The 12,985-nt window shown below is 34.5% G+C and overlaps 1 non-coding gene and 1 pseudogene across 1 annotated transcript; one reads left to right on the plus strand and one right to left on the minus strand.

Moving 5' to 3' along the window:
- The window catches only part of LOC110324076, a 177,823-nt pseudogene that overhangs the window by 147,287 nt on the left and 17,551 nt on the right, over positions 1 to 12,985 (minus strand).
- Positions 2,434 to 2,541, plus strand: LOC115064513. Its single transcript, XR_003844345.1, has one exon. It is a non-coding gene; the product is annotated as a U6 spliceosomal RNA (small nuclear RNA).

Genomic DNA, 12,985 nt, shown 5'->3' on the forward strand with positions numbered 1-12,985 from the left:
AGAGAGAGAGAGAGAGAGAGAGAGAGAGAGAGAGAGAGAGAGAGAGAGAGAGAGAGAAGTGAATGGTTAAAGTGTCAATTGAGCAAGCCATGAATTTGAAAGTGAATTAATGAAACATTGAAAGAAATGGCAGAAAGAGGGGGAGAATAGAAATGAAATAAATCCCACAATTCTTTATGAATTTTTAAAAATTAAAGGCTAAAAGAGTAAGTAAATTTCAAAATTAAAAAAGAAATTTATTTTCTAAATAATTCAATTTCATTATGTAGCCTAAGAACTTGATTATATAACAACAATATAATCAGATATTTTAATCTCCCTGTTTGTTTTATCAATAGTTTCTTATTGTTTTCTAGGTTTTACAACCCAGATAAATACCATATAGCATAATATATCTTTTAACATCTTAATGTTTTGGATTCTACCACCTTAATATTTTTCCATTCTTTGTAGTCTACTAAAGAAATAATCAGATTTTTTTATTTCTTAGGCTTAGCCACATTTGAATTCTAGTATTATATATATTTTTTGCTATCATTCAACATATGACGCTGGCTCTGTTTCCCTTAATTTGTAATAAAATCTAATTCATAATCAGGTTTAGGTCCAATTCCATAGCATCTCATTATGTATATATATATATTTTTTTCTAAATTATATAAATGAATATTTTCATTTTTACTTATCATAATTGATACTATAACAAAATCTCTATGTGTATGTCTTTCCTCATTCAGCCAACAAATTCATTTCAAATAAATTATTAAAAGTTTTATTATAGGAAAAATGCATATATTATTTTCAAATTTTGTTAGATCATATTTTCAAAATCAGAAAAATAAAGAATGAGGAGGGATACAAAGGAGCATTGGGAAATGGAAAAGTGAAAAGAGAAATAATGTGGTTAAATTATAGCATTAAAAACTAATAATAATAAGGATCTTGCAAGTTGTTAAAGGAACAGAACTATACTTGACAAACCTGTACATTTATTTCTGCATATATTTTTTTATATTTACATAGACTTGAGTGTCATTAACAGATGCCTGCCACTACTTTTTATTTAGAGACTGAGTCTTTCATTGGCTTGGAACTCATTGATTAGGCTAGATTGGCCAGCCACCACACACCAGTGATCATCTAACTCTGCCTTGGAATAGCTTGATGACAAGAAAACATCATTTCTCCCTGCCATTTAATATAGATGTTGAGGGTTTAACTTAGAAACCCATGATTGTGGCAAACACTTTCATAGCCTCTATTTGTCTTCCTTATTCCAGAGACACCACAGAGGCTACAGATTTTTGTTTATTATTCTATAAATATGCTCAAATGCTTCCATTAGCATGCATCGTACTTTCAGCCTGAGATCACATCCTTCTTCCTATAATTCCCTGAAAGCCAGAATTGTCTTCTGAATTGTTCCTGAAGGTGATCATGTGTCTACAAGAAAGTTTTTACAACCAAACATCTTCCCTTGTTGAGCTGCACATTCCTTGGCAGCCTGGGGAAATGATGTCAAGATAATATATTAGGCTATTTCATATTATCACCTTGAGAGTTTTTTGATTCTTGTGGTATTTTTCTAACAAATCAGCAGTTAATATGAGGAACTTCCAAAACAACGATGATTTATTTTTCAATTTTCCTTTCTGAAATCAATTCAAAATTAATTTTAGAAAATTATTAATCTGGGTGTTCAGTCTTTAATAAGTAAATACAGAACTAGGATCAAAATTGAAGTATAGGAGAAAATTACCTAAGGAAGTACAGATACATTGCCCCACAAGATGCGTAGCACATTGACTATGAACCAAAACGCAGTTCATCTTCATCTTCTTGCCTTAGGATTTTTTTTTTTCATTTGAATTGACTCTTCTGCCCCTATTCTCAATGAAGTTGTGTTGAAGGCATATCCCCTAGTACTCTTGCTTCTAAATTATTTAAAAGCTCATGTCTTTAGAGATTTTTATAAAGCTAAAATGTGCTTATTACTTTGGCCCATAATCCAATATTAGGTTAGAAATGGTTGGGGAATTTAGACTGTGCAGACAAACATGAGAAAAACAAAAAAGAATCATAAAAGAGATGTCATACTATCTCAAAAAAATATCTTGGGACCGTAGGGAGCTAGTAGAGTTAGAAAGGCTCCTCAACTGAACATCAGAGCCTACCAAACTGGTTGATTCAGCTAACCAGGTGGTGGCAGTTACTATTTAGTGACTGGACATGGAGACACTGTGACAGAGAAAGAAGCACGAATCTGGGGAATTATATCAATTATTCTAGCATACTTGATCATCTATGATTTTCTTCTGGGTGTGTGCTCTTCTCATAAAGTCGTTAGGACACATACTTATGGATATTTTTTTCTGAGTATCTCTGCCTTGACAGAGTTAAGCAGTCACAGATAGAAAATAATAAAAGAAAATTGTGGCTCGCTTCAGCAGCACATATACTAAAATTGGAACTATACAGAGAAGATTAGCATGGCCCCTGCGCAAGGATGACACGCAAATTCGTGAAGCGTTCCATATTTTGAAGAAAGTAATTCCTAAACAAAACCAAAAGAAGACAGCCACAAGAACAGAATCCCAACTCTAACAACGAAAATGACAGGAACCAAAAATTACCTTTCTTTGATTTCTCTTAACATCAATGGACTCAATACCCCAATTAAAAGACATAGACTAACAGACTTGGCTACACAAACGGGACCCTACATTTTGCTGCTTACAGGAAACCCACCTCAGGGACAAAGACAGACACTACCTCAGAGTAAAAGGCTGGAAAACAATTTTCCAAGCAAATTTTCCGAAGAAACAAGCTGGAGTAGCCATTCTAATATCAAATAAAATTGACTTCCAACCCAATTTTATCAAAAAAGACAAGGAGGGGCACTTCATACTCATCAAAGGTAAAATCTACCAAGATGAACTCTCAATTCTAAATATCTATGCTCCAGATTGCAAGGGCATCCACATTCATTAAAGAAACTTTAGTAAAACTCAAAGCACACATTGGACCTCACACAATAATAGTGGGAGATTTCAACACCCTACTGTTACCAATGGGCAGATCCTGGAAACAGAAACTAAACAGACACATGAACAGTAACAGAAGTTATGAAACAAATGGATTTAACAGATATCTACAGAACATTTTATACTGAAACAAAAGGATATAACTTCTTAGCACCTCATCGAACCTCCTCCAAAACTGACCATATAATCGGTCACAAAACAGCCCTTGACAGATACAAAAATATTGAAATTATCCCATGCATCCTATCAGATCACCACAAACTGAGACTGATCTTCAATAACAGCATAAATAATAGAAAACCAACATTCACGTGGAAACTGAACAACACTCTACTCAATGATACCTTGGTCAAGGAAGAAATAAAGAAAGAGATTAGACTTTTTAGAATTTAATGAAAATGAATCCACGACATACACAAACTAAGATATGGGAACAGGGAAAAAAGTTCTAAACAGAACAGCAATGGCCTGTGCTGTAAAATCAAGAATTGACAAATGGGACCTCATAAAATTGCAAAACTTCTGTAAGGCAGAAGACATTGTCAACAAGACAAAAAGGCCACCAACAGATTGGGAAAGGATTTTTACTAATCCTAATCTGATAGAGAACTAATAACCAATATATACAAAGATCTCAGGAAGCTGGACACCAGAAATTCAAATAACCCCATTAAAAATGGGGTACAGAACTAAACAAAGAATTCGGTATTGAGGAATACCTGAAAAAATGTTCAACATCCTTACATCGGGGAAATGCAAATCAAAACAACCCTGAGATTCCATCTCACTCCAGTCAGAATGGCTAACATTAAAAATTCAGGTGACAGCAGATGCTGGCAAGGTTGTGGAGAAAGAGGAACACTCCTCCATTGCTGGTGGGATTGCAAGCTTGTACAATCACTCTGGAAATCAGTCTGGCGGGTCCTCAGAAAATTGGACATAGTACTACCATAGGATCCAGCAATACCTACCTCTTCTGGGCATATACCCAGAAGATCTTCCAACTGGTAATAAGGACACATGCTCCACTATGTTCATAGCAGCCTTATTTATAATAGCCAGAAGCTGGAAAGAACCCAGATGTCCCTCAATAGAGGAATGGATACAGAAAATGTGGTACATTTACACGATGGAGTACTACACAGCTGTTAAAAACAATGAATTTATGAAATTCTTGGGCAGATGGATGTATCCTGCTTGTGGACGTTGTACATCGTGGTGCGCACTAGGCTCCGCACCACGATGTACAACGTCCACAAGCAGGAGGGGCACTTCATACTCATCAAAGGTAAAATCTACCAAGATGAACTCTCAATTCTAAATATCTATGCTCCTGCTTGTGGACGTTGTACATCGTGGTGCGCACTAGGCTCCGCACCACGATGTACAACGTCCACAAGCAGGTTCTCAAAAAACTGCCCCTGTACATTGATTTCATAGTCAGGAGTAGCCAAAATATCACCATCCTGGAATATCCTGAAAATATTTTGATGGACACTAAAGTATGATTAAACAACCTTGACATATTGCAAAATCCCTGTCAGAACACCCATGAACATTAATGATCTTAATCCCGCATGTCAGGTCCATGAATCTTGTGAGGAAATCAACAGTATTATGTGTTTTTGATTGGTCTTTCCTCTTATAAAAGAAAGAAAGAAAGGAGAAATAACTATTAAAATATCACAGTTGCTGGTTCCCATGTAGTTAAGCTATATATTCTTATTATTCTGCTCTTCTCATTCATAGTTCATAAACACACACACTAAATAATATGGATATACATGCAATTATTTTTCATGAAATCTTAACCAGCTGAAGGATTATTCCCATGAAAAAAATAGACAATTAAAATTATACACAATACAAAGAATCATCGTTTCCCAGCTGCAACTAATATATAGTGAAAATTTTATAAGAAACCAGATATTCCCTTCCTGCATGACAATAACTCATAAAAACTTCTGAGACAAAAGTATTTGTTGATTGTGTACACATTTCCAAAGAAATAATTGATCATATAGAATCTATGACGTACATTTTCACTAACAGAAATATGATACTACCTTTTATTTTGAATCAAAAAGCATAAAATAAGAAACTCTCTGATTTTTGCACAGTCATCTTGTAATATTCCTATTGTGTGCCTATTTCTTGAAATAGTTAACTTACTCTGTTCCCTCTCTAACTGAATTCCCATGTGTATCTCCAGACAGAGGAGCTGGCTACTGTTTATCCTTTTCTTTGTATTTTGCCATGTCAATCAATTTTCTTTTAAGGGTACCTGGGCTCATATGAATTTTATCCCTATATATTACTCTCAGCATTCTCCGTGAATTCAATTAACATCAGATAAAATGTACACAGAATAACATTGAAACATCTGCGTACATTATTGCTTCTTTTTCTCTATAGGGCTTTCAGAAGTAAATCTTTTGTTGTTTCTGTCTTAACAAAACTGCTAGTATTTACTGGCTTTCCAGGTTAGGAAGAGATAGAGACACTGAAAAAAGACCATAACATTTAGGAAAGTCAGATAAGGCTGATCTTGCTACATTACATTATTAAAACAGAACGTTATATGGTTGCCTATTGTTGGGCTCTGCACTTCTGACTAGTCCTCAGTGGGAGAGGATGTAGCTTATGCTTTGGCAATAAGAATCCCACAGCAAGTGCTCCTCCCAGATGCTGTACAAGGAAGCACTGGTACTTTCAGAGTCACATCTGGCAGCCAGTGATGGAGGAAATAGACCATGGGGATTCTCCGGGGCTGCCAGCTCCACTTTGAGAATTTCTGTGGTCAGAGGGGAGAGCTAGACTTCACTCCCAGAAGCAGCTGTCATCAACGTAGAGCGGCCAAATGCAATCCCTTCCAGCCAAATCCCTTATCGGGGATTTCCTTTCAATCCAATGATACATTCTATCTCAAATGTTAAAGTGGTGTGGTACTTTGCAATGTTGATAGCATGCCACTCCATTTTCTCCAAAGTCAAAAGCTCTCTGGGGCTGCCAAGATGTCCTGCGAGAAAAGCTAAGCTTCTTTTGTGTTTTCGTGGCTGTTACAGTTGCTCACATTGTTGAGTCCTCATTTTTTTTTAAAACTTTTTACTGCTTCTTTATGAATTTCACATTATGCATCCAAACTGCACTCATCTCCCCTTCCCCTCCCCTTCCTCTCCCCTTCACCCTTAAAACATCCTGCCAACAGAGGGGGAAAAATTCTCATTGTGGAAGCTGTAGTGTGTCACAGTGTGACCCACAGTATAGCCAGTTGTCCACATTTCTTTGTTTGCAAATATTCATTGTACTGAGTCATTGGCTTCTGCTACTCTATCAATACTGGCTCCTCTTGAATATCCTGTTGTTGTATCAAGTCATGGAGATCCTGTAGTTTTGGATCTGTAGGACTGGCCCCTTTATGCACTCCAGCAGTTCAGATGGTTAGAGTGGATATTGAGGAGGGACACGTGCTCAATTCTTAAGTGTACTCAGTGCTGATTTATCATTGTGAAATGAGCCTTCCCTTGGGTTTCTCTAAGTGCCTATCAAACCTCATTGGATAAGGATAAACTATTCATTTAGTGCTTTATCCCCACATTTTCTCCTATGATTCTAGTTTATATCTTTTAAATGTGAGGTTTAAGATTTGATTTCTTTTATGTTATGTGTATTCGTTATTTCTTTATTTCTATTTATAGCCCAGTACATCATACAATAACATGGTTAACTGGGTATTGGTACATCATTGACATATACTGGGCTAAACCTCCAAAAGTAATTACTTTTTAGGTAGTAACATGTTTGTTTGCTTGTTTTTCTGTGAGAAACGAAGCTCAGTGTGTTTGTAAAACCTTTGGTTGTACCTGCTTGTGTAGAAGGGTCAAGAGGTTTCTAGAACAGGACATGCACGATTTAACGTAGCTTTTGGAAAGCATGAAGCACAAACTGGAGTGAACAAGTTGGGTGTGTTGTTCTGAGTTCCTAAAAATGATTTAATCTGCCTTAGGCTTAATTAAAAATAGTTTACTTGTAGAAACAATTGATGTGTCCTCAGTAAGGCACAGTAAAATAAATATTGACTGTGTGCATGACAGGAAACCATGAACAGAAAGTCTCTGCATGATAAAAAGATAAAATTCAATATTAATTCCACAGAGGAAAACACAAACTGATCTATATAATGTGATGCCTCTGTAAATGAACGTTAAAGGCTAGGCAGATTTTTCAATATATAGGAATTGATATATTCATTAATTATTTGATGCACCTGAAAAAGGCACACGTCAAAAGAACTCAACAGCTGGGAACTTTAACGAGGAAGGAAAAAAATGCTGGTTTTAGAAAGGTGCCATATTTTGAATGGTTTGCACTTCACAAATACTTTATTATGTTTCTTTCACCAATATCATTATTTACTTTAACAAATGTGAATATTTGTGGCACTAGTCTCAGATCTACAGTTTTCCTCACAGTACAGCAACATATGAACTAGTTCAAATACAATAAAGTTATATAGTAATAAATTGCCATCTCTGGAAATAAAGTTGAAAATTCATCAGGATTAAACTATTTTTAGGTAGAAGGCAGTTTAAGTGATAATGAAGAGTCAATGCACAATTCAATATCTGGCTTTAACTCATGGTTGGAAGTCCAATAGTTTAATTCTGCAATTCGGAGCCTCTTCTGTCCTTTCAATACCTTGTAGAGGACATTGATTAAAATGCATTTAGAGTACAACATTTCAAGATTTAATGATTAATAATTAACCCAGATAAAACAAGAAAGAGCAAGATGAAAAGAGGAAGAATGAATGAAGAAAACAGGAGGAGGAAAATGAAGATAGGACAAGTATATTAAAAGCATTCATAAGTGAAAATATTATTCACTTTTATCAGTAATGTTAGGTTTATTAGAGTTATAAATTTGTTCAGGTGAACTCGTGAAACTTTCTTACTGCCTCAAACAGACTAGTATTTTAGAGACAGATAGTTTCTTCCATGCAATTGAGAAAATTAATCATGTAATCTCTATAGTAAATACTATATATTTATTTGCCTTTACAATATGACCCAAAGTATATTTTGCATTTATATTGTTTTGAAGATACTGAAAATTAAGAAGTGTAGAAATATCCATCTAAAAATCAATTGTATACATGTAGTAAATATATATTATAAATTAATTATCTGCTATTTTTAACTTTTATTAAGTACCTTATATATTCTGTTTTGTGTGTGTTGATATATGTGTATGTGGAGTACCCACATTTGTTGCATTCAGAAGACAACTTGAAGAAGTCATTTCTTTCCTGTGGCAGTCGACACCAAGATCAGTGGAAGATGCTATCTAAATATGATACTATGGAAGTTTACTGAAAAAAATAACATCTTCTGGACACGACAGAGCTGTTAGTATCTGTGGTTGTCTGCCCAAGACATACACAAGGTCAAGCCCTTAACAGTCCATCATGAACAAAGAAAGTATTCATTAGGCTATTCCCCTAGTAGAAAAAGTTTTAACAGTAGACACCAACTGCAAGAGATATAAGAAATTTTCTTCATTGGTGTGTCCTGGAGTAGGTTGATTATGTACCAAGAGTTGGCTTCACACCTATGAGAATATGGGTAACACTACCTTTTGGATTCATTTGTTTATTTTAGAAAGAAGAATATGAAGTTGTGTTGTGCATGTTGAAGAATGAACTTGGAAGAATTGGAAGGAATTTTAGGTTGTAGATGTGATTTTCACATACTGTATTCATTTATGAATTTATCAATGAATGAAAAATATATAAAACCAAATAAAGTAGCAAGTTAATCCATATATATTGTATGTGCCATATAATACAATTTGCACTATATATATACATATATATATATATATATATATATAAAATGAAGAGAAATTTTATATATATATATATATATATATATAGAAGGGAAATAAAAAAGGTTGAGGTCAGAGTAAAAATTATTACTGAGTTCTTGTGATATGTATCTGTATCAAAATGTAAAACAGCAAAGAAAGTAAAAGATATGAATGCTCAAAAAATTGAGAAGCAATTGAGGAAGTTATCTGTATATCAACTTCTGGCCTTCATATCAATTAATGGGCAAGCATATATGTACACTCACAAGTAAACACTACATGCATGTGTACACACAAACACACGTGCACCATAACCCAAAGTATAAAAACAAAGTTTGATTTAAGTATTTGTATTACTGAGAAATTAATTACCATATTAAATAATTATTAATATCTATGACTTTTGCAATTCTTTTATCTGATTAAGTTAGAGTACTTTTACAAGGACAGAAAAATAAAAATAAGACATAATTCTGAACCCATGGCAGCATTGGTGTAGCAAATCATTACATGACTCAAAAGTCATCACTGATCTAACACAAATATAAGGATGACTACAATAAGAGTAAAAATGTGTACCAAGTATCATCTCTGGGAGGACATGGGAGTTCAGTAAGCCTAAGGCAATGTACACTGACAATTGCATTTCTGAACAGATAAAGTGATGTTGCTATTACTTTCATTTTCTTGACAATATAAGGGAAAAACTGAACAAACTCATTCTTTTCCAACACTTGAGACACACCGAAGCGTACCATAGAAATAAAATCCACCTTTGTTAGATGTCTTGTACAATCATAACTATGCTATAATATTACTTAATACAATTTGTACAGTTTAATTTCTCAGTGTGTAATACTCAGGACACTGAGTGCTCACCCAAATCCTACATTCTTGTTTGCCTTCTGGGAATAGGATTAACTTTCATGTAGCAGTTCATCATAATTGAATTGGATAGAATGAGAAAAATCATTTCTCAGACTAACAGAACACACCATGAGGCACAGCTGTTTTTTCTCTTCTGAAACAAGTGGTCATGGCATATGCATTCTTCAAACCTCTGTAAGGTGTTACTGCAGAATATTTTTTAGTCCAAATACAAGATAGAATTTTCTCTGAAGTACTTTAATTTCTAGTAAGAGTGGCTGTTTTTCTGAGACATGAGCTGGAATGGTTTAGCTGTCACTTACTTATTGACAAAGTATGCCCAAAGAGCGGTCAGCAACAAGGAGTTATCGCTTCAGTCACCCTAGACAGGGGTCTACAAGTGTACTAGCTCTGAGAGTGTAATGCGATTTTTTTTTCCTCTCCAAGGATCAAAGCAGTCTTCATTTTCCCTCAAATTTTAAATGCATCTTCAAGCAAAAGCAAAAATCGAAAAGCCTTCCTTTGTTTGTTCGTAAATAGAATCTCATTTTGAATAATGACACTTATACACTGAATATATTTTCTTTAGAGATCTGTAAAATGTATGACAGAAAACTAACAGGTATAACAAAATGAAACAAAATCAGAGAAGTTGCAGCAAAGAAGAGAAGTCTGTGATGCCTTAAAATATAAAATCTAGAGATTTCGGTTTGGGTTTTAGATAGGCTGCCCATTCAGAATGAGATATCATAAGAAGTCCCTTATTCTTTATTCATGTGCATTGTGATGTTTAGAATTTTGCATACTCCTTTCAGTGAGTCTGGACTTGGTACCCTGGCACATGTCATCCAGTCTAGAAATTTCCACTCACAGCTTCATGTTGAAGCTCAGTTTCAAATTTTTAAGATTTCTGATTTTGTTTTCAGGGTTTGTTTTTTTTAACCTCCTCAAGAAGTCCAAAGATTTCTTACAGATATGTTAATTAAAAACTAATAGTGGAGTTTATTTCAAAATATTTTGAACTGTGAATAAAAATTGCAGCATCCACTCTGGAAATTATCACGGAGACTCCTGAAAATACTAAAGATAAAGCCCCCATATGGTCCAACTACTCACTGGCATGCCCAAGGTTCTTGATATCCTAGTCCACAGGTACTTGCTCAGAAATATTTATTGTTCATTGACACCTTTTTTCATGAAACAGAAAGCACAAACTTCTAAATATGCTTCCCTCATGACCCATCCATTGCTGGGAGTGTGTGGGCAGTGGACTATGGCTGAGAGATAGACAATCATTCATTTCTGAGGATGTGACCACTAGGACATTTCTCAGGTTCAGGTGGATGATCCCACATCTAGTGCATGTAAGGGCAGCACTAACTGAACTTAGTTAATACATACATACATACACACATACATACATACATACATACATACAATATATACATACATTTAGGAAGGGCACTATGCCAGATATAGAGGCAGTTAGAGGAAGGACATATGATCATATTTCATTGTAATATATATATTTCAGGCTATTATGATATAGATATCAAAATTCTTATAGATTGTGTCCATATTGAGAAAAATGTACATTTAAACAATGAGTTTAATAACAAATAACCTTGATTATTCCAAAACTTAACTTGGAAATCAATTAACAGTAGAGGACCCTATAAATGTGCATCTCTGAGATAAGCATGCAAACTTTACACAAGTGTATGTATCTATTGCATGTAAGATTTCCGTTCATATTTGGGGGAGGAAATAGGGGATAGAATTAACACTCAGCCAGAACTCTAGCAACATTAATCAAGTGGAGATCACAGTCAATGGCTCCCCATTGTCTGATCTCTTTTCTGAATAATGTTTTATATCGTTGTCCATTAGTATCCATGGGGACTGAGTTACAAGGTATCCATGAAGATAGCAAGCTCAGTGGACAGTTATATCTATTCTGTACAGTAGTAAGCAGTCTCTGCATACTTTATATATTTCCCTGTATGTGTTTGTGTGTGTGTGTGTGTGTATGTATGTGTGTGTATGTGTGTGTGGTGTTTCTGTAACCTCTAGATCATATTTAAGTCCCTGGAAATGCCTAACTGATAATGAGGATTTACAATATGATGTAGAAAACAACAGATTTAGAAAGAAAACAACCATGCTCCTTGTAAATGAAAGCATAGCACGTAGGCAACAATGTAACGCTTTCCCAGGGTTATACTCTATCAAAATTTGGTAGACTGGCTCTCTGGATATGATTTATGAATACAGAAGTCAGGTTTCATTTGTAAATTATGAATCTCAAAGGAAAAATACATTTGACAAAGGTTTAGAAAATAGTGACCAATATGGTGTTTAATTAAAATAATGTTTTTATATTATGTATTTCTCATTTGCCAAATTCTTGTTGCTTTTGATTATTCCTTGGTTGATATACCCTGATGGTTTCAAATATTAGTCAAGGATGTCTCTAACATTTAACGTTCTGAATTTGAAATCAAAAGATACTAGCTTTGTGTCTTGACTTAATGCATGGCTAGGTAACAGGAAAAAGATAAGGGGGAAGATAATTCATGGAAAATATGTTTAATGCTCAAGAGAGCATAAGGGCCATTATCACATGTTCACAATGCACTTAAAGTTCCTGGAATGTATTCAGCAGTAAGTAAAGTTGCATAATATATATTGGAAGATATACTGTACATATTTAACAAAAATTGTAATCCTTTAAATAAATGCAACAGAAAGAAAAAAATAAAACACACTTGAATCTGTTCCTAGGTATAAGTAAGGCTATGTTAAGGTATAAATAATAAGACTTTCTCTATTCTTGGTCCAAGTGGTAGAATAAAAGGAAATCTTATACAATTTAATTACTCATTTGCAATTTACATCAATTCAAAAACATTAACTCAAAACAGGAATTTGGTCCATAGTCTGTTGATCAAAAAAGGCTCAATAATTCAAGGACGCTTATGTTTATAGTATGAGATTCTCTTGGTATATTTTAAAGAAAATATATTTGAGATGTTCGAAGCCAATGCCAACCAGATGGCAGTGTGATTATGTTTGAAAGGATTGTATTTGAAGCAAGAGAAATTTCCTGGTTCATGGACAGCTTCTTCTTTTCAATAATTACAGAGGAATATATATAAGCACAAGCACTCTCTCTCTCTCTCTCTCTCTCTCTCTCTCTCTCTCTC

This window comes from Mus pahari, chromosome 7 (assembly GCF_900095145.1).
Source record: "Mus pahari chromosome 7, PAHARI_EIJ_v1.1, whole genome shotgun sequence".
NCBI lineage: Eukaryota > Metazoa > Chordata > Mammalia > Rodentia > Muridae > Mus > Mus pahari.